Source organism: Gadus chalcogrammus, chromosome 13, assembly GCF_026213295.1.
Source record: "Gadus chalcogrammus isolate NIFS_2021 chromosome 13, NIFS_Gcha_1.0, whole genome shotgun sequence".
NCBI classification, from domain to species: Eukaryota; Metazoa; Chordata; class Actinopteri; order Gadiformes; family Gadidae; genus Gadus; species Gadus chalcogrammus.
The window spans coordinates 9,687,172-9,715,143 of record NC_079424.1 but is presented as its reverse complement, the minus strand read 5'-3'; the positions used below and the strand labels follow the sequence as shown (position 1 = coordinate 9,715,143).

The 27,972-nt window shown below is 44.8% G+C and overlaps 1 pseudogene; it reads left to right on the top strand.

Moving 5' to 3' along the window:
- LOC130402377 (pleckstrin homology domain-containing family G member 4B-like) lies at nucleotides 1–27,603 on the top strand (annotated as a pseudogene).
- Nucleotides 27,604–27,972: the final 369 nt, after the last annotated feature.

Below are 27,972 nucleotides of genomic sequence, written 5' to 3'. Positions count from 1 at the left end.
AGTGTGGTGCAAGCAAGCACAAGAGGAGCTTGAGATTCAACAGGCAGCCGAGAAAGTTAACTGTTTCTGTGCAACTCCCGCAAACCTCTGTCTGCGGCTCGGAGGAAAAGGTCTTGTGAAGAATGGGATCTTTTCGTTACGTTCTTCTCAGAAAAGCAAAGCGACCCTCATGTGGATGTACCTGAACTAATATGAGTGATTGAGGTTTCGAACAAGGAGTTAAGTCTCTCTCTCTCTCTCTCTCGTTCTCTACACTGAAGATTCTCAGGAGACAATGAAGAAGACTTGAAACATGATCAAACTTTCTGTTGGTTAGGAAGAGACACCACTGCCAAGATGGTAAGATTGACTTCACTTCCTCGGTTGTTGTTGTTGTGTTGGGTATTTGCAGGTCATGAATTGATTTTCTGGTTGCACATGGCTCTGTTCCACTGACCTAGTGACAGCCAGAGCTACCCCATTTGTTTTGGTTGTTTCTCTCTCACTCTGTGACCTCTTCGCTCATGCATGTCTGAAAAGTCTGTTGGTCGTAATCATGGCTGAGAAAATACAACTTTCTGATACATTTTACTGCTAAAAGAGGATCTCGAGTTGTAAATTGTTCTTGTGCAAGTTCCCAGTTTGTTTTGAGTTTAATTCACATCATAATTGCACTGCAGTTACAAGACAGGTTATAACTTATTCATGACTGGTTACAATGGCTGATATCCAGTATTAACTTGTTGTGTATTGTTATCCAAAACTGGTGGGAGTTGGACGTCTCTCACATTGAATGCAACCTCCCAAGATTTGCAAGAATGCCCACAGTGAGCGAGAGTGTCGAGAGGCGTGCAGGCTTTTGTTTTGTTACTCTGGCAATGCCCCAGGCCCTCTGATGGGGGGGCTTAATTAATGCAAATCGCTTGCATACTTGGGCGGTACATTAATGGAGTGCTCCGGGCATACAGATCATGCCTGTCATTGACCAAAAAGATTGTTGTTTATCTTTAGAGTCTGTTTCTATGTCAAAAAGGCTCTTCATTTTTAAACTGTTGCGCAAAACTTGTGTTGATGTTCGACTATAATTCACAAGCGTAGTTGAACCAAAGGAGACTACGATGAGAGGAGAAGGGTCGATCTGGAAGGATGTGGCCAGTTTGAACTTTTATTGGCCACTATAGCAAAGTTTGTTCAAATGTGGTCATAAAACATATAGCGGAGGATTTGAGGAAGTGATATGATTTATCCTGCAATAACATGTGTTTCCAAAGCTTGACTCTCTTTCTCGATTGAGAGTTTGATGAATGATAGGTTTAGCACACATTTGGAAAACACGTCCAAGCGTGTCCGAAGAGTGAGGGTTTCTGAGAGAGCAGGAAGCTTGTTTAAAAAAGGAGTCTGCACTTTCTTGGCAGCTCTTCATCATAACCACCACTCTACATTGACCCTCACGTCGCTTTGTTTCTCCAGACGCTTGCTGCTTCCCAGGGGCCTCTCCGTCTGACCTGAAGTTATTGCAGCCTATCTGTGAAAGCTATTAGATTACTGTACTGCGCATGGCCTGGTATTTCTATCTAGGACAAACACTGTGTTACTAATGTACATACTACGTAGTGGCTGGGGTGACTGGCAGGTACTGTTAGGGCAGCGACAAGGACAGCAATGTCAGCCACGAGTCACATTCAGGACAAACAGCGGAAGAGAAAGTTCCCACTCGACGCAAAGAGTCATCATGCATTTTCCTCTCGCACATGTACAGGAAGACGGTCAAGTACCGGTCCGTCAAGTACAGCCCTGCTGCTACTTTCAGGGTTCTGTAAAAGTGTGCACAAGGGGAACCTCTTGAAGCTTGTTGGCTTCCACTCCATTATGCTATTTCGCTGGGTCATTATAGTATACATTATGCTAATGAGCTTAAAAGCTTCAGTCTATCCACTACTGTCTGTGACCACATCACAGACACCGAGCTTCCACAGCCGACAAGCAAAAAGCATAATAGAGATGACTGTAAAATGTGGGATAATGTGGGATAGGTCATTTTAGAGAGTGAACTATAATTAAAATCCAAGGAACTAAGGACACATTTATGGGAAAAGAACACCTTGCAATTATGTTGTTAATTTACTGGTCACATCTATGTACTATTTAGTTATTTAGCATATGGTTATATCGAAAGGGTAATTACAGGGAATTTGAGTGAAGTCTTGAATGAGTTAAGGAAGGGTAGGCATCGCATCGTGTGTGTGTGTGTGTGTGTGTGTGTGTGTGTGTGTGTGTGTGTGTGTGTGTGTGTGTGTGTGTGTGTGTGTGTGTGTGTGTGTGTGTGTGTGTGTGTGTGTGTGTGTGTGCTAGTATGAGTGTCTGTATGTGTAAATGCTTGTGTCTGTGATTGTGAGTGTGAGTGTGTGTGTGTGTGTCTGGCGTGTGTGTGTGTGGACACACAGCATGAGAGGTGAGAGGACATGGTGTATCCTTATTAATAATAGATCCTTCTGGCCTCTAAACTCCCAGTGGGGGGGGGGGGGGGGGGGGGTGGGTGGGGGGTGGTTGGGGGGGCACAGCTGTGTCTCTTTCTAAACATACCTCATCACAACCTCCTTTTTCCTGATTGAGACCATTAATCACATCGCTATAGTAATTATTTGTGCTCCGCAGGCAACTGAATAACAACACCCACACAGGTCTATACTTAAAGCAAAGGAGATGATAATAGTAAGGGGCTGAGACACAGAACTATTGGATTTAGGCAAAGACAGGGTGCAAGATGTATGTGTATGAGGACAATCAAACCAATTGTTTTCAGCAAGAATAGGTAGTTGCCAAAAAGCCTTGCGACTGTATATTATCACCCTGTCTATTTTCTCGGGATCCTGAAAGTCTTAAAAAGTGGGTCAAACCTCAGGGAGTGTGCATTGTTCAAACGAGAGCTTTTCAAAAAGATTCATGCCTCCTTTGATGGGGCGAGCACACAGAGCCATGCCAACAATGCAACACTATTAAACAAAAGCTAGAGTTACCTCCAACAGCTCAATCTCATTCCTAACTAAGGTCTGCTCATTATTATGGTTTGAGATTTTCCTTCCCATGGAAGCCCTGTGAGGGCTGGGATCTGCCTTCCCTGTCTGTGATCGGCCAGATGTGGAGGCCCACATGCAGTCTTTTCCCCGGCTCACACACTGGTTGGATCCGTGCTCAAAGCCTGCTGCTGGGCTTGTTCAACACAGACCCGCTACCTTGAATACATTCATCTTCCTGACTACAAACAAATAACTTACAATCCGAAATCGTTCTGCAAAGTCTTGTTGGTGGCCTTGTTGGTGGCATTATTTGGTTTGATTCTTCTTTATCGGTGCTGGTGTCCTCTCACTCAGTTCACTGGCCTATTGCGTTAGATTGAATGGTTGCAATTGTATGCTAATCAAGAAACTCCTGTTGACTCAGCAGTGAGTCAGCAGGGTTTGTTTTGTCATGTTGAACGGGTTTTGACTGAGAAACCTTGATCACGTTTTATCGGAAATGGAATGCATATGGGCATTGGGTTTTGCATTTCAAACATGCCAATGCAAACTATGAAGTACTTCGGCCACAAAGTGTTTATTTTACAGGTTTGTACCCAACCCCCCCCAGCTGGCCTTGGAAACCATGTTGGGATACAAAGTGAAAGTTTGATTCTGTTTCCTTTTGTTCCAAAACAATGGTCCAAGGTCAGGAGGCTCCAAAAAAAAGGCAATCCTTCTTGATGTTTATAGAGTAGATGGTACAGTTCACAGCCTTGCCCTGCCCTTACATTTCACAACACACGGATGCCATGACAACAGCAGGATGGATCAGGGCTGGTAATTATCACAATTATCACACACTGCCTGAGAGTGATTTTCAGGCAGTCTATTCGAAACGTCAAAAGAAAGGATAAAAAACAGACTTATTGTTTGTGTAACTAAAGTCTTACGGCCTACATACTTCATAACCCCCATATTCCTTGGCAGTCGGGCACAAGAACCTGTTAGATCCTTTAGCTTATCATCAACAGGGGTCCTTCCGAGCGACTACTGTTATAGCAGGGTACTAAGGATGGGGTTAGGGATTTGATTCCCATTGAGGCCATCCACGTATGATGCTTTTGAAAAGCTATCTACTAAGGGACGAGAGACTAGGGACTCAAGGACTAGAATCAATGGTGCTAAGGGACATGGGATTCACTGTCATCGGAAGGCCCCATCATTACAGGGGCACACTTCCCACTCACATATGGGGAAATGAGGGCCTGTAATCAACCTAACCTGTATGTTTGCAGTGCCTCCGGAGTACTCCCACACACGATGTCAACCTCAGCAGTGCAAAGCCACCGTCTCAGGAGCTGCATGGGACCTGCCTTAGTGACTGTGCCACCGCGACTCTTGTACTGAATGATTCATCAGAGCTGAATCTTTTATTCAGTACTAAAATATGTGTGCCTATGAAGTGTACAATCAACTTTTTCTTTGGTTTCATTTGCATGAAGTAAAGAAAAAGCATTCTGCCTCTCGCATTTCACACCTTGAAGCGTGTACTGACTCAACATCTTGCTCATGACTCAAATCGAATGTACTTAATCATTCTGACATGCGTCACATTAAATTGCACAACTGTATCAGTACAACTGGGTCATGCTTCCCAGGGAGAGAAAAGGTCCATGTTTAAAGTCTGTGCTTGACCTGCATCCCTAGGAAGCAGACCTGTTATTTTGCCTGGACTCCAGCACTCCTGTGGCTGCCTAGACCTCCCCAGCTCTACAAAGCTTTGGCCCCAGTCCCCAGAATATCAACAAGACATTGGCTGCCGCAATCATTCCCGATGGCTCTGCTTATTGCAGTAGCCGTCTAATGGATGGCTGTTAAGAGCTTCGTCTCACAGGCGTATTTTATGGAACAGACAGTCAAGTCTGAATGGATTAACAACGTCTTCGCTCAATGATGTGTTCCCCTGCCAAAGAGACACTCATAAAAATAAAAAACACCAGCATTGTGTCACTGACCACCAGGAGTTGAGAACTTTGTCGGATAGAAACTTGGAACAGGGCTGGGGAAATCAGGAAAGATTTGCCTCCATGTTAAAGTAACACTAGCATTGTGTTGTTCTATATTTATTTTTTATTTATTCTTTAGCTCTAACAAGTTGAATCAAAAATTAAATAACCTTCTCCTCCCTAAATCACAAAAGCCTTTCATTGATAACATCTCCTGTGGTATTTTTTTGACACTATCTCATTTTGAGGATGAAAAAGGAGATTTCTTCTCCCTTCCCCACCCTTTGTGCACACAATACATAATTGGCTGTTGTTATGTCTGAGTTGATTTGGTGTTTATGGCTCTTGGGTTGGTCATGTCGGCCAGACAAGATGTATATCCACCACAGTAGTTCGGTACACCTCTTTTGAACTTTGCAACTATAATGTTGAGTGCATGACTATAATGTTCAGTCATGCATAGTACACCTCATAATTGGTTGGTTGGGTGGTTACCTTATTTGGCTTGCGGCTGTGGTTCCCCTTGAATAAACAATTTCACGTAGACATTTTAAATTTGTCAAGTTGCGAGCGATCTAGAAAAAAGGTGACGTACGTTCCAAACAAACCAGTAGGTTTGGATGAAACTAATCCTAATGATAATTACACTGCACATTGCAAACCGACTTTAAGCCTTTGACCTTTTGCTGCTGACGGTGCTTAAAATACTGACACACACACACACACACACACACACACACACACACACACACACACACACACACACACACACACACACACACACACACACACACACACACACACACACACACACACACACACACACCTTGACAGCTTGTTTATACTGGGGCCTAAATCTGGGTCCTGACTTTCTTTGACCGTAGCCCAAGGCGAAACACAAAGAGCCCGGTGCAGAGAAAGAAGCCTGTTATTATCTCTCTCGTGCTCAGCACGGTGAAAAAAGCGCCCTGGGGTCTTTCTGCCGGCGGGGGTGGGGATTGTGGCAGGACAAAGAGGAAGCAAACCTTCATAACAGATGGACCTCTATCTGGGTCCTCTGACATGTCAATCCACGTCAAACAATGATCTCTGTTGGCTGGCTGACACTGCCCAAGAGGCCGGCTCTGGCTGAATAGAATGAAAGCTTGTGGGCTTCGCTCGACAATAGTGGGCCTCGGTACACCCCTTCCCTAGCGCCACAGCAGGAAGTCTCGGGTGTAGAGGCTGCCGTGGAATGCAATGGGCTGGCTGTAGATCAGACCGTCTTTAACAGAGAGATACAACTTTTTTTTAAGGATTTAGGCCTGACCGAGCTTGACTCCTCTTATGGCGGCCAGTGAAGTGAAAATGAATTCCCTTGGCAAAGAGAAGCATGTCAACTCCTGTGGCTGTCAACGCGGGGGGGAAACAAGTCGTGGATACATTGATATGTTAGCCGCTCTAATGTGTTATCTTTACGACGTCGGCGAGTGGGTTCAGGCCCAGAAAGTCTAAGAGGGTTTGAGAGAGGAATGTTGGGGGAAACTGTTCCATCGCCAGGACGTAGACAAAACAAGAGATGACCTCACTTCCATTTCCTCAAGCTGCAACTGTTTATCTGATACAGTCGGTCCATAAGCAAGAATATAATTATTGCATGCACACAAACACACATACAAAGTACAACGTGACCAGAGAGATAATGGGGATGCTATCAGAGCGTTCTGGAGAGAACAGCAATCTGGGATCAGAACAGACCAAACTGAACTGTACGTCATGTCGAGTTTATTGGTCTTTCTCTTTATCACATTTACAGTCTCAAAGGGCGTCACGGGCCCTTAGGGACCCATTAGTATAAACCCCTCACAATCCTAAACTATACAGGTCAGCAAGGGCAAGCGAAACAAAACAGTCATCATTTTTGGTTTAATGCAAAAATGAAAGCATTCAGACTTTTATAAAAACAAAAAACAAAGAAGGTATACGGTTCCTGTCTTTCTGACATGCTGTCTGGCCGTATGTCAGATGTAATGAAACATACAGAGTAGCCGGCCGGTCTGAACTGGGTCCAGTCATCCTATGTTTATGCTCTCTACGCAGGGTCTTGCACATGTGGATTTCCCATCCAACCACCCATGGTGATGCTTACATTCTGGGATAACATGCGTGCATGTTTGTAGGTTTTAATTAGAGCTTTGTTTCATTATAGGAATTTGGGTTTTATTGCCACAAAGGAGTCTCAAATAGACTGTATTTAAGAAGGAAAACACAGCTAGAAACTGTAAAGTTATACCCAACCTACACACCACAGAAATGCTGTATGACTCACTGTTCAGCAACACCTCTGAACTCTCACTATTTTACTTTAGATGTATTATCGGTTGAATAAAATATCTGTATTTCGAACAAAGACGTTTGTTCTCTGATAGACTTGGCCTTCAGTTTCAGACATACAGTAGATCCTGTACTCTATGACTGTACCAAGTCCTATACAGCTGTGATGCATTAAAGAGCAAAGCCCAGGCATATTTCTTCTACAGCCTCATCTATTATACAGATGTGTTCAATCAAGAGAAAAAAAACACTATTTTCTGATGAGGAAATGCTATTTTGTTAAACAGAGATACAAGAGGAAGTGGACAATAAATATAAGGATTAACTAATCTGCTGATATAACACGATCCTGACTTTTATTGTGATAATATGATACATGGATGATACCTGTTAAATTAATTTACTTAATTTAGAGTGTGTAGAATCATTTTGCATCGAGCAGAATGGACTTGGCAGAAATGTAATAAATGTTACTCATAAATAGGTTTTAGTTTTTGTATAATCCCACGGAAAAAAGATAAGTTGTGTTTTCGTCAACTTTTGAGTGAGTCCTTTATATCAGGGCACCTGGGGTTGACTTGTTGCTACAGTAGCCCAGAAACTTAAACCCAGTTTTCAGCCCAGTTAAGAAAACGGATATACTACACCTTACAACAGCTTCCTACTAGACTACACTACGCTACATTACACGTTTAACTATGTCATGACAACACAAAAACTACACTTAACTACATTTTATTATCATCATTCCAAGATATGTTTCTGAGAAAATCCCTTAACCTATCTTGTAAAATAGTGAAAGACCTACTGTATCTTACAAGCTTTGTAGTAGCCTATTGTTGACAGGTCGTTTGAGGCTTTGTGGTTTGTTTATCTGTTCTGTCTTAAACCCCCAAGCTGAACTAAATAGTATAGGGGCTGGCAATCTCTTTATCTACGCCAAAACGTGGGCCTGTGGAGTGCTTTGAGACTAACTTGACAGAGAGTTATATAAATAAACTTGGCTTACCTTTGAAGTCCCTTTGAAAGCAGCAGTAGTGCAAAAAAAAGAAGTAGGCTACACATCAAATGCAATACGTCTTCTTTATAATATAATAGGTATAATGTCTGTTTCACTGCTTTTAAGGTCTGCTTCACATCATTAATGCCCAACAAGCCCGGTGTCTATGTGTGACATTCTCATGTTAATTAGATTACGTACAGTAGGGCCAGGTCCACGGAGCCGATTATTAGGCGAATCCGGTGCCCAAAATCGCAAATTTCTGAAACCACCCTCGGAGGTGGTTTCAAATCTATCCGGACCTATGCGGTTTCGTGTTAGGATTCGTGTGGACGCCAAAAACGCAAACGAGGATGTCATTAGCCCACCAGCTGGGGGACGTCAGAGTTGCGTTGAATTTTTTATTTTATTTGTATTCTTTTTGTGGCTTTAAATAAAGCTCCTTGATGAACTTAATTACTAACTGTACATTAAAAAGTATTTCTGCTCAATTTAAAAGGTTGAATCTCCTTGTGACTGTTTGTCTACAGCGCGCAGGCTGTAGGCACGGAGGCTCCATGCGCTCAACTTTTTTCTGTGGAGAACCAGCGCATTGAATATTTACTACAGCGTTTCTACAACGCGATGCGGTTTCGCAATGACTCCGTCTTTACGGAGAATCGGAGTTTTCAATTTTATTCAAAATGACAATTTTTCCCCGTCTTCGGGTAGGCTGTAATAACCATATTTGAAGAGAACCATTCATATGGTGGAGTTTTTTTTCTGGTGGGTGTATTTTGCGACGAGAAGTTTATTGTCCTCGACATGATTCAAGATGCTACACAGAACACCACCAAGAAAAGTCCCATTTCCCTCCTACTTTTCTACCTTTGTGTGGCTCCCCATTGCAAACACTGGTCGACGAGGATGGCTTCAATCTGCTCCCGATTGCTTCCATGTGTTTAGATTGGACTGCATCCCGTAGCACAGCTGGTCCTAGTCACATAGCTGGGACCCGGTGGTTGAATAGCCCATTTCTTATAAGCGTGCTGATCTGAAGCAGACCATTTGGAGTGAGCACGAGAACCAAGATGACTCTTGACTTGAGAAGCAGTATCTTTTTACATGGGACTCCACTCTGTCTCTCTCTCTCTCTTTCTCTCTCTCTCTCTCTCTCTCTCTCTCTCTCTCTCTCTCTCTCTCTCTCTCTCTCTCTCTCTCTCCCACTGTCATGGTTGCTGTATGATGGGGACCATACGATTGTCTTTGTCTTCTCCTTTCCACTTGAATCAGATCACAGTTCTTATCCGTGTCCACGCACCAGAGTTCCAGCCTAGATCAAATTTGTCTTCTTGGCCACACAAGTAACAGTCTCTTCATATTCAGTTAAAGACAGATTTAATCATCTCCAGATATAGTCTTGGAGATCTGTAGATGTGGCTGGGCAAATCCCTGGATACTCCTAATTAAAAGACAGTTTTAAAATTTCTTCTTGGCCGTACATCAGTTGAGATAGAAAATGATAAAGTGACAGCTTTGAGAATTGGAGAATTGATCTTGATCACTGATGTGTCAGCCATGAAAGTGTTATGGGTTGTTCCTTACTGATAATTGTTGGCAGCTAAAGTATGCATTTTTAAGAAAGGTATGTCAGAGTTTTAGGTTTCCAGACTGTAGTCAACTTCACTTTGAAGCATTCCACAGTAGTGGAGAGGTTGGGAGGAAGCCAGCCATATTTTGCCTTTAAATTACATTTGATTTTGAGATATATTTTGACATAGCTATATTTTCTTAAAGAATGAGGCCAACAAAAGCTACGGTGAAACAAAGAGGTACAGATCAAATACCTATTCCCATTTAGCCAAATTTCTGAAGTCAGGCTGAAATTTTTCAGATATTTATTTTGCATTATTACTTACATTTAGGCATTAATTAAATGTAACAAGTAAGCTTTATTATTTATAGATAAAATGTTAAAAGGTATGATCAATTCAGGTAAAAATATTAAAGGAGACATATTAAGGCGTTTTCACAACAAGTAAACATAGTATTTGAGTTCCAGAAAACATGTTTTTGAAGCTGTTTGCTGGAAATAGCTTTTAGGAAAAAAAATCGTGCCTACCGCTATTCCCCTCTTTTTCAGTCCCTTCAGAATGCGCTGTTTCTGGTGTCTGTAGCTCTAATGCAGATGAGCTGCTGCCCATTGACCAATGAGCTGTCAGACTGAACCACAGAATGGAGCCCATTGGACCTATGAGATCGAAAAATATGAATGGGTTTCAATGGAGAGAAAGTAATTATTTCCTGGTCCTAGTCTTTATATGCCCTGGATAACACAGTTGTTTCTGGATTTAAATGATAATTTTTCATGCAAAGAAAACGAAGAATTTTTCGCGAAGTACCGGTAGTTTAATAATGTTAGGTTTTGTGTGAGGCCGCTTTGTGAACTACAGCTCTTCGCTGTTCTCAACGCGAATGATATACTTCACTACCCGCACTTGGAAAGTGTTGTTTTCAGAATAATGTCCCCTTTAAGTTAAAACAAAATGGAATAGAAGAAGAAAAAGAACAATAGTTCAATTCAACCCTGCGGACCTACTGTCTAATGGCAGGTTTCTCTTCCCTGGTTCCCTCTAGAACCCACAGTCTCTGGACTCATCCATCCAGAGTGCCCTGTCAGCCCTCTTCCCTCCCTTCGAGGCCACCGCGCCCATCGTCCTCAGCCAGCTTTTCCGCACCATCGAGGAGCGTTACCACGGCGACGCCTTGCAGTGCCTGCTGGACTTCCTGATCCCTTCCAAGCACATCCTTGAGAGTGTGCAACAGGCGGCATGTGTGAGTCTGCTTGCTGCATATACACTTGTTTAACCTCCACCCTCACAAGAAAATATACACACTGGAATGTATTGGTATGCGGCCACAAAGTGCTCTAGTGGTTAGTAGTGGTTCATTTTCTGTTCTAAGCAAAGCATTGTTGACAAATAAACCATGAAAACCATACTGCAGATTTTCCCAATATACTGCTATTTGAGAGAAAAAGGGATAACAGAGACTGCAACCTGACGAAAATCGAGGACATTGTAAAAAATGTGTAGCCTAGTAAATGTGTGTGTGATTATCTTTGCGTTATTTGTTGTAGGTTAACCCAGCATCCCAGCTAGGGAGCAAGCATTTCAGTTTTAGCAACTAATTCAATTAGAGAACAAAGAGAACAACATGAATAAAAGTCTGTCTTTTTGTAAGTTTGTTCCAGCAAGAAATTCTTTAAGAAAGGATCTAGATTTCCCTTCACATCTTTTTGAGATATATTTTAGCATTTGTGTTTTTTGCGATAAGAAAAATAAATGGAACACCATAACATTCCAAGAATGGAAATATAGAAAACCTCTCTCTAAAATGAATGAAATAAACTTGGAACTACCTTCCACTGAAACATGTGCTTCTTATATCTTTTTTTCCAAGGCTGCCTACTCGGATGTAATTTTCTGCCATGAGGGTTGGCCACTGTGTCTGCATGACCAAACGGTGATCCACCTCGCTCCCCTGAACCCTCTGCTCCTGCGGCCGTCAGACTTCTACCTCCAGGTGGAGCCCTTTGGGGAACAAGCGGCGAGAATCGTCCTCAAAAGCCTCCTCGCTGAAGGGTGTCGCGAGGTGGAGGAGACCCCCATACTGGAGACCTCCTACCCCTGCATCTTCACGGAGGATTGGCTGCGGGACATCAATGAGGGGCGCCACGGCACACCTCTGACGCGCTGCTTGCTCTCCACAGACCAGGGGGTGATAAAGTTGCCCTGGGCAAAAGTTGCCATTCCGGAGTTCATAGAAAAGCCTAAGCCCACGGTGCCAAGCTTGTTACCGCTCGCTCGGGACACACCTCCGGAGCCCAGGAGGCTTTTGACTCCATCCCATTATAACTCGTCCACCTTGCCAATGGAGAGCTTGCTTCTACCGAGGAGGGACAGGATGAGAGCGTCTCTGAGAATTCCAGAAGACTCTTCCAAACTGGTCAAGGTGCACAATGACAGGCCCGCTCCCAAAACCTGCCCCAAACCCTCACCCAAGCCCATTGGTTGGGTTTCACCCAATACCTGGGACTGCCAGAACTATCGGGAGATAGAGGGCGACTACGTTGACCTTGTTGATCTGGTCAAGGACAAAGAGGCTTTGGCTAAACTCGACAACCACCCAAACCCCCCCGGTTCCATCTCATTCAAACCCGTTCGGCCGCCTCCGCCGGTACCGGTCGCCAACGGCAGCGGGGTTGGTGGACGCAGCCTTCGGTACGGCGAAGGGGCCTTTCCACCTTGTAGCCAGAAGAGGTTGAGCTACGAGATGTCCGAACAGGAGATGAAATGTAGGTACAGGGATTCTTACACGGCGGCACTGAAGAACCCTGTGGCGTTTGAGAGAGGGAGCGCAGAACTGCTCGCCGCTCTGAAGGAGTTTGGCTTTCAGAGCCCGGAAGACTTTGGACCCAATGGTAGATTTGTCACTCACGGAGATCATCCCGGACACTCGTTGAACTGCTGTAAAGACTATGAGCCAAATAAGGACCCCCAGCGACGGAAGGCATGTTGTCGAATGCCTGAAAGCATTGAGTCCCATGCTAAAGAACCCAGCGGACGTTTAGTAGCAGAAACTCTGACCAAAGAATTACAATTGGATGAAAAATTTGCCTCAGGTGGAATTCCTCGCCAGAAAGTTCAAACAGACATTCTTATCCCCCATCAAAAAGGCCATGGATCTAAAGGTCAAACGAAGGCCAACGACTCTCCTGTGGAAAAATGTGAGGATAACATCATCCCTCATCACAAAGCAGAGGTGCTGAAACCACCAGTGAAATTCAAAGCCAAACTAAGGTCTCTCTCCACGGTGTCCGAGTCACCCAAAGGGAGTCCCATTCTCTACAAGCTCAACAACAGGAGTCACAGTGACATTTGCCCTGAAATGATTCCTAGCATCATTCATTACAAGCAGAACACAGGCTTTAGTCTGGCAACTCAAAAAGAGGAAGTACTTCATTCGCCCAAAAAGGGTAAGCACGAGATGATATGAAATGACACTTAAAGTAGATAAATTAGTCTTACAGGAAAGCTGAAATACAGACAAACAATGGCATTTTTCTGTTAACAGTCTGCCACAAAAAGTTAGCACAATATTCACACATAAAACTCCAGTTGAAGGTTATGGCCCATTAATCACATTAAAAGATTTCTAGCCCTTAACAGTTGATTGAAACCTCGACCATGACCCCCAGGGCTCTTGGGGGGGTTCTCCATGGAGGGTCATAAAGGCTCTTTAGAGAGACGTTTAAAGGGGGCGTAGAGGGTCGAGCCTGACTATGATATTCCCCAGAGGGAATTTCCTCCTCCGCTGTTTGGCTTCCTGAGCTAAACGATAAACATTACGCACGTCATTCTGTCGACAGAGAATACAGAAATAGCGTTGGCACACTACAAAAAGTCTATCAGGATATAAAAATGAAGAGAAAGCCGTGGTTTTTCTATCCTAATCTAGGGAGACAGCATAACATAGCAGGCAGGAAGAAAGGCTGCCTCCCCCCCCCCCCCCTCCCCCCCCTACACCCTCTCCACAACACGCACACCCATCGGCATGTACCCATGGGTCCCGGGAAGGGCATGGAGAGATCCTGACTGAAGACATGCTTGTCTCAGGCTATTAAAGTAGCGACTGGAGGGAACACAGGCCTGCTTTGTTGTCTCTAAAGAGGGACCAATTAGGACGTCCGAAATCAAAGCCAGGCTTAGTAGGCTGGCCCTACGTCGTCGTTTTTCTTACACAAGTCCAAGGCTTTAAAGGCTGGCTGAATTTCTTTATGCGCCTAAGTATTTTTTCTGTCTGTCTATAAGACTGACTGCTACTATGATGACTACTCATACAAAGGATTTATAGCGAAAGAAACCCCTTTAGTGTGAGCTGTGAGGGAAGGCCAAAGATCACTGGAGAACAATGTCCACTAGCACTCACAGCCAGAGGACATCCTCATAAACGTCCCGGAGTGGTCATGATACATAATATACGCCCCCCGCCCCCCCCCCCCCCCCCGGCCCCATGTTTTATAATCATTCTGTATTTCTTTAGCTTAGTGTGCATTAACCTTTGGAATAACATGTGGAAACTTCTTGACCTGCAGACCTCCAGTCAAACAACAACACAGACGGATCATATTTAAAGCTCCACGACGTCAAGACAGACAAGCCTCTGCCGTCCCCTAGAGAACCACAGCCGTCCGTCTGTCCTGCTGTCCCCTCTGCTCCTCAGAGCCAGGAGGCCACTCTGAGAAGCATTGTGGGGCTCCTTCAACTTGGCACCATATGTTTGCCAGGTACCGCCAACCAGTCTGTCACATGTTTTTTTCCATTTCGACATCGCTATTGCGATGTCAAAATAGTGTTAACGAATAGTGTTAGGATTATCATTAGCCATTGGACTTTGATAACTTGGCCTTGCAGATAGTTAATATATTTTATTCAATACATTTTGTGTATGACCAACTGAATCTAAGACTTCCAATGCCTAGCAAAACATGTGAAATTGAATGTAATACATGATTAGATGCTGACTCTGATAAAAGTGAAAATAAAATTATTCTTATCCTAATCATTCTTAATTAAATTCTGGCGAAAGAGTGGCACCATAGCACCTTTCTATTCTCTTTTTTCTAATCTGCGACTCTGTCATGTCAATCTCCAGGAGGGCGGGACAAGACGGGTCGTGCGGTACTAGAAGTGCACGGGGAGAGGGCCATGTGGACGGCACCTCTGGCCTCAGCCCCGCACCTCTGCAGGCTGATTCTCTACATGAGCCTCATACCAAGGTACCACCTGGATGATTGTTTCAGTTATTTAAACTTCTGGGAATGTCTTTCTTGGGGTTGGGGGTCTATTTATCTTTTTTACTTTCTTATCTTGCTAAGTTAATTCAATTTCCGGCAAGCTCTATGTTTAGGGGGCCATTTCAGAGGTCAGGGGAAATCTGCAATGGTTTAGGAGTTTGTTGAATATGTGAGTTGTGATTCAGTTAGGTCAATGACAAAGACGAATTGGTACTCAATAAAGTAAAATAAATGCAATCATTGGTTGCATAATGACATTCCCTATAAAAACGTGATTCAAAAACCTAATACTGGGATATGATTTCCAAATGTATTATATCTCTCAACCACTAGAGGGCCTCCTAATACTGTATAAAAGGCCCAGAATATGGGACTTTCTTTTTTATCTAGCGGACACTGTTATGGAGGAGATTCACCGCCTTCATCGCCTTCAATTTAACAGTTTTAAAGCACTATCTTATTATCATTCCAGTCAAATCCAATCTAGATGCGCCAACTACAATTTCATCCACATTCTATCAGTGCATTGTCAAAGCTATGTTAACCCCCTTAAAATCCACTACAATACACTTTTACAGCACCTTGCATTGCAAGTGCAAATGCAAGGTGCTGTAAAAGGGAGCTCCTCCCCATGCGAAGGACCTTACTCACTTCAAGGTGCCATAACAATAAACCGCAATTGGAGGTCTTCCTCCCACCGTGGTTACAGCCCGTCCTCTCCATAATAACATGAGCTGGTTGTAGGCCGCTGCCACGCAGTCTGCTGACTATCTGGTATGTGACGCCCCGCTAGACATTTCACGTTGGGACTCACGCACTGGTAACCCAACACCAGGCCATTAAGAAGGGTGTGTGAAATTGTCCGAGGGAAATTTGGAGGAGTGAAAGAGGATAGTGTGTCTGTGTGTGTGTGAGAGTGACCCTAGTGTGTGTATAGTGTGCATACGTGGACGTGTGTGTACGTGTGTTTGTATGTGCCTGCATGTTTGTGTGTCTGTGTGTGAGTGTGTATTTGGTTTTGTGTCTGCGTGTTTCCAAGTGTCTGTGTGTGATTGTGTTTTTGTGTCTGTGTGTGATTGTGTGTGTGTGTGTGTGCATGAATGTGTCTGCATGTGTCTGTGTGTGTGTGAGTTGGTTTTTGTGTCTGCGTGTATGCAGGTGTCTGTGGTTGTGTGTATGTGCATGCATTTGTCTGCGTGTGGGTATGTGTCTGTGTGTGTGTGTGTGCGTTTGCGTGTGCGTACTGGCCTGCCTGTGTCTGCGTGGTGCATGTGTTTGTGTGTGTGTGAGTGTGTGCATGTGTCTGTGTGAGTAAGTGAGCATTTAAGAAAGTGAGCGAGGGAGAGACATGACCTGTGAAGGAGCTGAGAGAGTCTAAATGCCTCTTGATCAGATAAGAGCTCCTGTGATGAAGTGAACTCATGCCAGCATGCTCGCTAACACGCTTCCACTCGTACCCAGGAAAGAAGTCCGAGATTTGGGCATGACACTTGTGATCGACGCCAGGAAGAGGCCTCCTCCCCCGCTCCTCTACAAAGCCCTGTTGATGGCCCAGGTTAGAACAATTCACCCTCTCTCTCTCTCTCTCTCTCTCTCTCTCTCTCTCTCTCTCTCTCTCTCTCTCTCTCTCTCTCTCTCTCTCTCTCTCTCTCTCTCTCTCTCTCTCTCTCTCTCACACACTCTCTCCCTTTGTCTCTCGCTTTCTCTCTGTCAGTCTCACCCTCTGTCTGTCTATCTCTCTCTGTCTCTCGCTCTCTCTGTCTCTCTTTATCTGTCTCTTTGTCTATCTTTGTCTCGAACACTCTCTGTCTCTCTCTCGCCATGTCCGCCTGTCTCTCTGTTTCTTTTTCTATGTCTCTGTTTCTGTCTCTTTCTCTCTCCCTTTAAGTACACATACACACACACACACACACACACACACACACACACACACACACACACACACACACACACACACACACACAGGGCCGTAGCACCAAATCCTGGGCCCCTCTCCTATAGCTACTGATGGGCCCCCCTGCGCCAGTTTGTTGACGGGGGGGGGGGTACACACACACACACACACACACACACACACACACACACACACACACACACACACACACACACACACACACACACACACACACACACACACACACACACACACACACACACACACACGCCAGCACATAATCTGGCGCGCACGCGCACACAAACAGAAAGAAAGAAAAACAATCGTTACAACTTTTCTGGCATGGTGAGGTTTCGTAGTACCACAAGGGGGAGCCAACGATTAGCCATATTTATTTGAGCAGACTTTTATACAAAGTGACCTAAGGTGTAGGTCGAGGTGAGGGCTTGTCCATCACCACGTCACATTACATCGGCCTACATTTTGGAAGCATGTAGGTATAGTAATGTTATTGTTATTGTATTGTGTTGGTATAATGCTTTCTCGATAATTGTTAAGTAATAAGTAGGGCTGTAGGGCTGATATAGCTATTACCTGTCCGCTACTGTAGTTATCTAATAGGGCTTATCGTCAAAACATTCTTTTGCTGTGGCAGTTTCAAACACAACAACGTCTCTGCCTAATGACAACAAATTCCACTATAAATTACTAAACAATGCCCAAAAAAACATTACTATTAACATAACAAATATGACATTCCAATGTTCGTCTGCTTCCAAAGTGAAGGCGTGGTTTTCGATGTGATGTTGTGACCTAAGCCTATAAGCCCTATAAATACATAAAATGTGTGTTTTGTCATGCATGTCTTGCTAATCCAACCCCTTGGTTCATGTGGCAGGAGCAAGCTCTCCACGCGGTCCATAGTATTCTGATACTAGTGGACAAAGACACCGTCCCCCGCCCTGAGAGACAGCCCGGATTACAGGTGGGGAAAACAAATTCATAGCATTTCCTTTCTTCATATTTGGAGCACATTTACATTTTATTCTTCTTCTCACTGCATATTGATTCATACTTTTTTCCTTGTCTTTGTCTATGTGTGTTAGATGGATGTGGTGACCTCTTTAAAAGCACTCAACAAGATAGTGGAGGCTTCCCAGCTGACCTCTGACCTGGGCGGGACCTTTGCCTACAGCCATACCGATTGGCTACAGCTCCACCAGGTGTCATAGCCACTTTCAAAGCCTCTCAGCAATTTCATGCCGCTACTTTGAAAAAGATACAGGAAGATTGGGAAATCATTTGTCAATGTCTCATCAAGCAATGTCGTTTATGATTTGTTAGCCTCAGTTTCCTTGGAAAGCATGTGGAAACCACTCTTTCATGAAAAGTCTGTTGAGAATACTCTTTCGACACTTCCCACACAGCCCTTACCCTAACCCTAGCCCTAACCCTATTCAATAGTTGAGTGAAGCAAGGATAAGCCCGGTGTAATGAATTGTAGGTTTAATGTTTACAGAACAGTCAATCATAGAATATAAATGGCATGTTGCTGTGTGGGGGAATGTGTAAATCAGGGAATGTGTAAATCATTCTGCTGTCAAGTATATCTGTAGAACATATTTTCCTTCCCCTCCATTTGACCAACCTGCTCTGAACTTACTTTGTCCCAGAGGCTGGTGTCCTTCACGACTGACCTGCAAGGGGCTGACAGTTTGCTTCAAAAGGCCATCAAGAAAGTTGATGAAACCAAATCTATGGACACCGCACAGGTACGTTTCAAAGCTTACCATGTCTAGTTGGTTACCTTCACTATTGGGACTTAGGCCTTACATTTTGAATGTTTGTGTGTGTGTGTGCGTGCGTGCGTGCGTGTGTGTGTGTGTGTGTGTGTGTGTGTGTGTGTGTGTGTGTGTGTGCGTGGGCGTGTGTCCTGCAGGAGGTGCAACAATGCATACAGGAACAGAGAACCTCAATGAAGGAAGTGCTGGAAAACAGCCGGCTGGTCTCTCTGCAGAGAGAAGGAGGAGCCATCCTTGCTCGATTCAGGAGAGAAGACCTCCGCTTCCAGCAGTCAGAGGACAGCAGGTACACAGACCACCCGTCATGCACACCAACACACTCAAAACGAACATGTCTGCACTGACGGATTAAACAGTTTCTAGGTGATTTTGGAATATATCCATGTTTGCATTGTTTGCATTGACAAAGTTCCTTTCAGAGAGAGAGAGAGAAGGGCGTTGTTTTCCAATGCACATGCTTGAATGAATTTAGGGTGTTGGTTCATGCCAGGGGAGTGGGGCGAGGGGGGGGGCAAGCTGAATTGTGTTTCAGATTCAGATTGATTATTTGTCACATACTGTACATACAATCCAGTGAAATGTTAACAGTCTGCAAAGTAAACACACAACTGCGCTATAGATTCAGGAATACATTCCAAAAGGGTACTTAAAGGTTAAACCCGGCGTTGATAAGGATGCCTTCCAGGGCGCTGGTTCCCAAAGATAAGCAAGCCACCAGCGGGCCATTGATAGCATTCACACTGTAAAGCTTAAACATCATGCAACCGCATAACCATGATGCTGCTGTTGTTGTGCTCCTGCCCATCTAGAGATGCGGTGGAGGCCGTCACCAGCCTGTACAACCAGTTGGAGGAGAAGCTCCATACTCTGGTGATGCGCTCCAATGAGTCGCTTCAGCACCTGCAGCATCTCTTCAGGCTACGAGAGGTGGAGGGCCACATCAACGCGGTACTTTTGGGGGGTTATGGGCCGTCGCACTTATCACACTTTTAAACTTTTACAAGTGTTCCATGGGGCAGTGTAGTAGTTTGTCTGTCTTGACTTACACTCAAAAGGTTCTTGGTTCGATTACTGGATGCCCAATCTGTGGTGATCCTATGGCAAGTAGCCTAACCCCGAACTGCCCCCGAATGACCTGCATGTGTGTTCACTTTATGTGGTTTTGTAAAATAATATCTACCAACTGACTAAATAGAAGTATTCGAGAAGGCCCTTGATCATTTGCGTCAAGCAATGAACCGTATGTATTGTACACACGTTTTTTGTTAATATCTCCCTGTGTTTGTTGTAGGCTGGGATATGGTTCAATAGGGAAGGGGAACAGACGTTGAAGGACAACTCAACACTAGACACCCTGAAGGACTCTGAGACGGCCCTGCAGCACCTCGACACCTTCCTCACACAGGCCATGGTAGAGATACTCAATATAGAATACATTATATAGAATACTATATATAGCATACGATACATAGAATACAATTAAGAGTACAATATATAGCATACAATATATAGCATTCATAATGTAGCATACATTATATAGAATACCTTATATAAAACACATAATGTAGCATACATTATATAGAATACATTATGTAGAATACATTATATAAAACACATTATCAAGCAATGTAATTATTATGGTGTTGGCTCAACAATATGTTGTTAGTATCTTCATGAAAAAAACGTGTGTATTTTCTTCAAACATGGGTGACATGCAGCTGAGAAATGCGATGTAGTGTATTGTTGCTGTTCTAAAAATGCTTACAATAAACCATACAATCCCAGATGGTAAATGTGGGTCTCACATCAGAAGTACAGGACAGTATTAAGTACATCAAAACTATATGGTAAATCAATGTGTTCTTCAAGTCTATATAAGAAGGAGCAGGGAGCATACAAATGCGATCTGATCCATCTACTGTATGCCTGTATCTCATAGGAGAAGAAGCAGGTAGCGTTGGCTCTCATGCTGGAGGCGCAGAACATTGTGGACACCAGCCCCCCCAGCCCGGCCACAGACGTGTTTCGGACCGTGGTCAGCACTTTCAAATCCAACATGGACGACCTTCTACATCGGGCGGAGCCAAAGCGGAAGGAGCTTGACGTCCTCACGCAACTGCACCGCTTCTGTGAACAGGTGGGTGGACAACACGGACCACATTGAAGAGGCAAAGCCCCGCACTGCTTTGTGAACTGGAACAACATGTAGATATTGGAATGTTTTTGCTTTGGCTCCCACCAGACATAATAGTATGCTTCCAAATCTCTGCATTCAATCAATTCAATGTCTGCTGCCTTCAAAAGTTTGAAGAGTCTCTCTCTCTCTCTCTCTCTCTCTCTCTCTCTCTCTCTCTCCTCTCCCTCTCCCTCTCCCTCTCCCTCTCCCTCTCCCTCCCCTCTCTCTCTCTCTCTCTCTCTCTCTCTCTCTCTCTCTCTCTCTCCCTCTCTAGGCCTCGGCTATGGCGGAAGAATGCGTTCCTTATCTGGAGCAGGTAGAGGGGGAGTGTTACCTCACTGAGGCCACTCGAAGCACACTCAATAAATATGAGGAGAGATTTTCTGCAGATTTATCCTCCCCGCACTTCCAGGCTGTGAAAACACAGGCCCTAGGCCTCGGCCCCAGGGCCTCCGGGGTGCTCAGGGCGTGGAATGCTGCCTGGGTCCAATGCCAGAAAGTCAGGCAGCGTCTGGGGGAGAGTGGGAAGATGAAGTGTGTCCCTGACAACCAGAACCAGGCGGTTCCAGCCGCCGCCTCCAAGGGGAGCTGGGGGTGCAGGAGAGGAAGGAGGAGGAGAGGAAGGGTGAAGAAGAGGAGGCGGAGGACGTGGAGAAGAGGAGAAAATCGGCGGAGGCTGGAGGCCTTCTGACCCGGGGGTCACCAGCCTCTTCTACAGAGGTCAATAACGCAGACGGGGACCAGGGGAGGGAGAAGAAGAAGAAGAAGAAGAAGAGCTGCGAGGGCGAGCCTGGAGGAAAGGCGTGCGCTGCCCAGTGGCCTGGCCCCCAGTCGACCCCTGATCCATGCCCGGGGCTCCCGGGCGCGGCGGTGAAGGATGAGGTCGTGACGGGTGCTGTGAGTCGTCTGAGCGGGGCGTCGCCAGGGTGTCACGTAGCAAACCGACGGAGGCAGAAGGAGCACCACAGTGACATGGATCTGAGGAGGGTTGACTCCTTCGGTCAGGGGAAAGAGTCGCCAGTCGCCAGGGGCTGGGGCGGTCTCTAAGCGAGGGGCTCGTGCGTGAACCCCAGTCTGACATCTTCCCCAGCCCCCCCTCCTCCCCTTTTGATGCCGGGATCAACGTCCAAATGAGGAGACAGACTCTGGGACCCCAGCGTGCTGCCGGTTGCACACTTCCACATCTATTTTTCTCATCATAGTTTCTGTTTAGGGGACTTGCGTGTTGAGTCAGATAGTGAGGGTAAAGGAGGAAGGGGCTGTCTCCACCTAAGACAGACCCCATGGTCGCGCCTCGAACAACCCGCTGGAACCAAGGGCCGGACGGAATCCCTGACTGGCCCACCGCAGAGCAAATGACCAACAAACTTTTGTGAGATTTGATGGTTTTTTTGCTACAGATAAATAAAGTTGGATTTCGCCGAAATCTACTTTCGAGACCAGCTGCATAATTTATCACACTATTATGTTACGGGGACCACCGTCCTACTAACCCTCAACAGTTCAGTAGGACTTCAAAGGGAATATTTAGTGTTTTTCAAAGGATAATTTGGCTAAATTCTGACAGCCCTGCTGACACGTTGACCATACCTAATCCTGAGCAAACAACACCCTCAGAGCCCCATCTCACAGGCCTCCTCTCTCCTCTCTCTCTCTCTCTCTCTATCTCTCTCTCTCTCTCTCTCTCTCTCTCCTCTCTCTCCTCTCTCTCTCTCTCGCGTCTCGCTCTCGCTCTCGGCTCTCTCCGTCACAGGAAGCTGCGGAAGATCCTGGAGGAGCTGCTGTGCCACCGAGAGGGAGTACGTGGCGGGCGCTGGGCTACGTGGGGGAGCACTACTTCCCCGAGCTGGAGCGGGCCGACGTGCCCCAGGACCTACGGGGCCAGAGGGGGGTCATCTTTGGGAACCTGGAGAAGCTGCACGACTTCCACCGCCACACCTTCCTCAAGGAGCTGGAGGGGCTGCGCCGAGAACCCCCTGCGTGTGGGCCGCTTGCTTCTTGCGACACGTAAAGAACACCCCCCCCCCCCCCCCCCACACACACACAAACACACTTAACACTTAGAATAACAATACTTCAACGCTTGAGCAACATCTTCTTGCTTTAGTGTATGATGGACGGAACCGTGGCCAATATGCTGACAGGCTGATAAATATTGTGCTATTATGAAATTCAGTGTTAAAGGAGTGTACGTCATAAAGGTTGACATCTAGTTGTTGGCCCATGGATTCTACGGGAGGAATAAGCCTGCAGTGGTTTATTCCGCTTATACTTATAATGAGTAGAAGTGAGTTTGTTTGTTGGTCAGGATCAGGTATTTAACATTGCTGAGGTATAAACGCTTGATATCGGACATTGAAGTCATATAATAACTTTGGTCTAAGAATGTTGTGGGTGATTATATAATTTAAAAGGGTTCATAATAGTTTTTGGGATTCTAAAATATACGTCAGGCAAGTGTAGCATTAGGTTACAGTAGTATGGTAGTATGCAGAGCAGTCGTCTGTGTCAATGGAACTATATAACTAATATTTTTTCCCCCTCTGATTTTCAGAGAGAGAACTTTGCTTTGTATGCGCTGTACAGCAAGAACAAACCCCGTTCTGACGCTCTGCTGGTCCACCGTGGACAGGACTTCTTCAAGGTAAGAACAACCAATCACCATTGATCAGTCCTCCTTGGCAAATCCCATCTGCCAACGTCTAAGATGGACAAATAGATTGTGTAGAGTAGACTATACTGCTCCGATTGTATTGTATTCTATATCCTTATAGGAAATTTGAATATTGCTAGATCTATATATGCCTCTCCAATCTATCATCACCGTGTTCATAATCTGCCTCCTTGCTCTTCGCTGATTGCTAGAAATGGACCCACTGCCGGGGAATAATCAAACTAACTGTTCAACCCCTCAGCAAAAGGCAGGTGGAAGCTGGGGGACAAGATGGACCTGTGGTCGTACCTGCTGAAGCCTGTGCAGAGGATCAGCAAGTACAGCCTGCTGCTGCACGATGTGGCCCTGGAATGTGGCCCGGGACACGCCCCTGTGAGGAGGGCGGAGCTCTCCGCCGCCCTGGAGGTCATCCACTTCCAGCTTCGCCATGGCACGGACTCTGTCTTGCCATGGCCGATATCCACAGCTGTGATGTGAGGAGACCATGAGGAGTGCCCTTTTTTGTTAAAGGGAACTAAAAAGGGGTGTATTGGCTGCGATGATTCAACACTTGGATCTGTGAAATATAGCCATGGGAAGTGGCAAAGAGTGGGGTGGAAGGATGTGTGGGAATCACTTCTTCTTTTCTTTTTTTCTGCATTGTGAATCATGTTGAATTATGTTTTGATTGTGTTTTTAGTTTTATTGCACAACACAACTTATATTCCGTCTCGTAGGTGAACTTGAAGGAACAGGGGCAGCTGATTCGGCAGGATGAGTTCCTGGTGACTTTCCGGAAGAAGAAATGTTTCCGCATGTTTTTCTCTTCCGGGACCTCCTCCTCTTTAGCAAGACGAAGAAAACGGGTGTGGGGAACGATGTGTACATCTACAAGCAGTCCTTTAAGGTGAAAACCTTGACTCATACGCCTACTTACAACATGTTTCCACATGTGTAACTTCTTATGAAACGGTATGAGACATTTACATCTGATGAAACTCGGATGCTAACATTGAGGTTTTATATATGTTATACAAGCCTGACATAACTTTTAAGATGGTTGATTTAAGGTCTCCTTATTTAAGGGCGGTAGGGAAATGCCAGTTCAAACTTGCCAGTTTTAATGCATGACTGAGTTGTCCTTCCTGATCAATTTGATTGATGGTACAACGGCACAACCCACGCTTTAGACCATCCCAGTATTTTCCCCCTGATGACAAGATATAACACACATCCATGTTTATTGCTCTACCATGTTTCCATATTCATCCTCCGGCCATCATTTGACCTTGATAGACTTTTCCAAACTTCCTTCTGCCTTGACAAAACATTTCTACAGAATCCAACTTGTTCACACTCCTACACAGGAGATATTTATCAATAATTTCCTTATCACCATTAATCTTCTTAAGTACTCATTTTATTCTAATCTTAAATTTAGAAGATAAGAATCTCCTCATGTGTGGGATAAGTGTAAATGAATCACTTGCCATATCTACAGTAAATATTGAAGTCCTTAGAAGTGATGAAGATAGCATAGTGTGTAGCCCAGACAAATGCATTTTCTATATTATTTTGTGCAACTTTCTCCTTAGACGTCAGACCTTGGCATGACCCATAACAGCGGCTGCAGCGGCCTGTGTTTCGAGATCTGGTTCCGACGGAGGAAGAGCCAGGACACCTACACCCTCCAGGCCACCTGCAGGGAGGTGAAGGAGGCCTGGACCAAGGACCTCACACGCATCCTCTGGGAACAGGCGCTACATAACAGAGGTATGGTCACACCGACCCGCACACATGCACATGCACACGCACACACACAATGTATAACAGATGTGAGGAGGAGGTGTCCATCTTAGATTCAAATTTGTTCTTCTGTCTCCAGAGTTGCGTATGCAAGAGAGCGTGTTCATGGGCATTGGAAACAAGCGTTTTATGGACATCCAGCCCAGCGATGCAGCCATCAAAGACAGAGCCATCAATTATGTACGGATGGGAAGAGGTAAAACCCTTCTACTATTTAGCCATTTTGAAGACACTTTTATCCAAAGCGACTGTCATTAAAGCACAATACCGGTCACGCTGATCACGACATCGTAGACGTCTCTCCTGGCTTTGCTAATGCATCCGCTGACAATATTATTTGGTATCTGATCTGCTCCCTGCATCCATTACAGGCGCCATGCAAAATGCTCTTGAGGAGAATCTGCACAATAAAGTGATTTTGAGAAAATATATTCGTAGTGGATGTTTGAGTGAAGCCAGAAGAGACGGTTACGATTGTTTCCGCAAAGACCGATATTGTCCTTTTAAGGAGCTGGTTTTTTCATAATTCTGAAAAAATTATTCCTTTTCCTGTTGCTATTCCTAAATAGAAAAAATCATTAGCATAGTTTTCTATCTAAGATTGTGCTTACTTGCCCTTTTCAGAAATCAAGGAGGTAGCTTCTGCTAGCCAATCTGGTTCACGTGACGGATTACCTTTTGTGCGGCCAGAATCTTTTGGCTCAGAGAGAAGTCTGTGTTCCTCCTCCTCCTCCTCGATCGGCTCCCTCTCCCCGGCGGGTTACCTCGGTGGCTCGAAGCAGAGCAGGCTGGAAGGGCCTTCTGGAGCCCTGAAAGAGGGTGACCTGGATCACAACAGTAAGAAAACTGTTTACTGATTGAGACAGAGGGTATAAGCCAACCTCGAAGCAGGTACCCCAAAGGATGGATTGTACCTGGCTGCCAAAAAAGTCTTATCTAATAGGACTACTATTGTGCCATTTTTTTGGACCATTATGTGAATCTGAATCTGAATGTGAATCCTTCCCTGCTTTGTTTCAGTGGACAGCTCAGAGTCGTCAGGGGACAGTGTGAGTGTTCTGAGCCAATCAACTCACAGCATCCGCTCTGCGGGGGCGGGAGACGCAGGACACCAGGGTGAAGCAGGTGACCCTCGAGGAAGAAAGCATGGCCGCGCCAGACGTCCCTTCACCAAACATCCCCTCTGGAGTCCCAGAGAAAACACACGCATTACCATCCCCACCATCACCACCAAAACCACCGCTGGTGGCCCCTAAGCCCAAAACACTGTACCAGCCCAACCATCTAGCCTGTGGCAAGGTGAGGGCTTGTGAACATGTGACTCATGGGCTTTACTCTGGTGATGGAAAAATACATCTGACATTGGAAACATAATCCTAAGTAAATTTATAATCGTCAAATAATTAAACTATACAACTAAGATTGAGAGATAGAAATAAGGTTTATAAGTATCACAACATATTTAGTTATATTCAGGGATATAACATTGATTGTATCAGCTTATTCCTTTTATGGTTGGTTTACCCTATAGGTGCAGAGTGCTGTTGTGGGGAAGTCCACTGAGGTTTGAACTGGGAGACACAAGGTTGGTTTAAGCAACGTCATGGTTGTGCCTTATTATTTAATCATAACATCATCAAGGATAATACGTCTGTGCAGTTTAAAATGTTGATTTCTGTTTGTGATGTTTTTCTTTTTTGACAGATGTTACAGATATCCCTGGAGGAGCCAAGAGAAAGCCTTATTGACATTGTTGTAACTATTGTAGCAAACATTGTGTCTAATACAGCCTCTCACTTTAAGCCATTACCACTTCAGCCATCTCACCACTAATACGGAGGATTCAAAATGCCTACATGTACTGTATTATGATAATATAATTATTGTCTAACCTTTGAGAGACGGAATATAAGTTGCGTCATTGTTTGCTTTTTTTCTACATTTATAACATGGCTTCATGAAGTGCAGTTCAAAGATGTCGCATCACCTATACAATGAATGTGAAATACTTACATAACATGTATTTTTACAGAACATTTTTACAATTTTATTTTTAACCGTTTTTGCTGCAGTTATGGCACATGGTTTTGCCAAATGCTTTATGTACATGTGTGGAGAAAATGTGCTTCAATCGTTGGAATTTACAAATATGTGTACGAGTTGAGTACACACAGCAGCCCTGGTATATAAATGATATATATGCAGCTCCCGACAATCACTAAAGATAACATGTGACACACACGGCCAAACTATTTCCTGGCGAATAGAAGAGTCAAAATGTGACAGAGAAAAATACAAATTCCAGTGTTGATAGCCTTAAATGATCTTCTCCTCATCTGAATATTTGGGGGTGTGCCTACCATCATTAAGGGATGACAGAATTGTCCCTATCAATATGTATAGGCTTTTGCGTCCCTGCAGATGCTAAAATACTCAATAAATGCCCTGGTATGTGTTTAGCCATATTTGTACGTCAATCAGGCAAAAGAATGTTTCAAGTATTTAT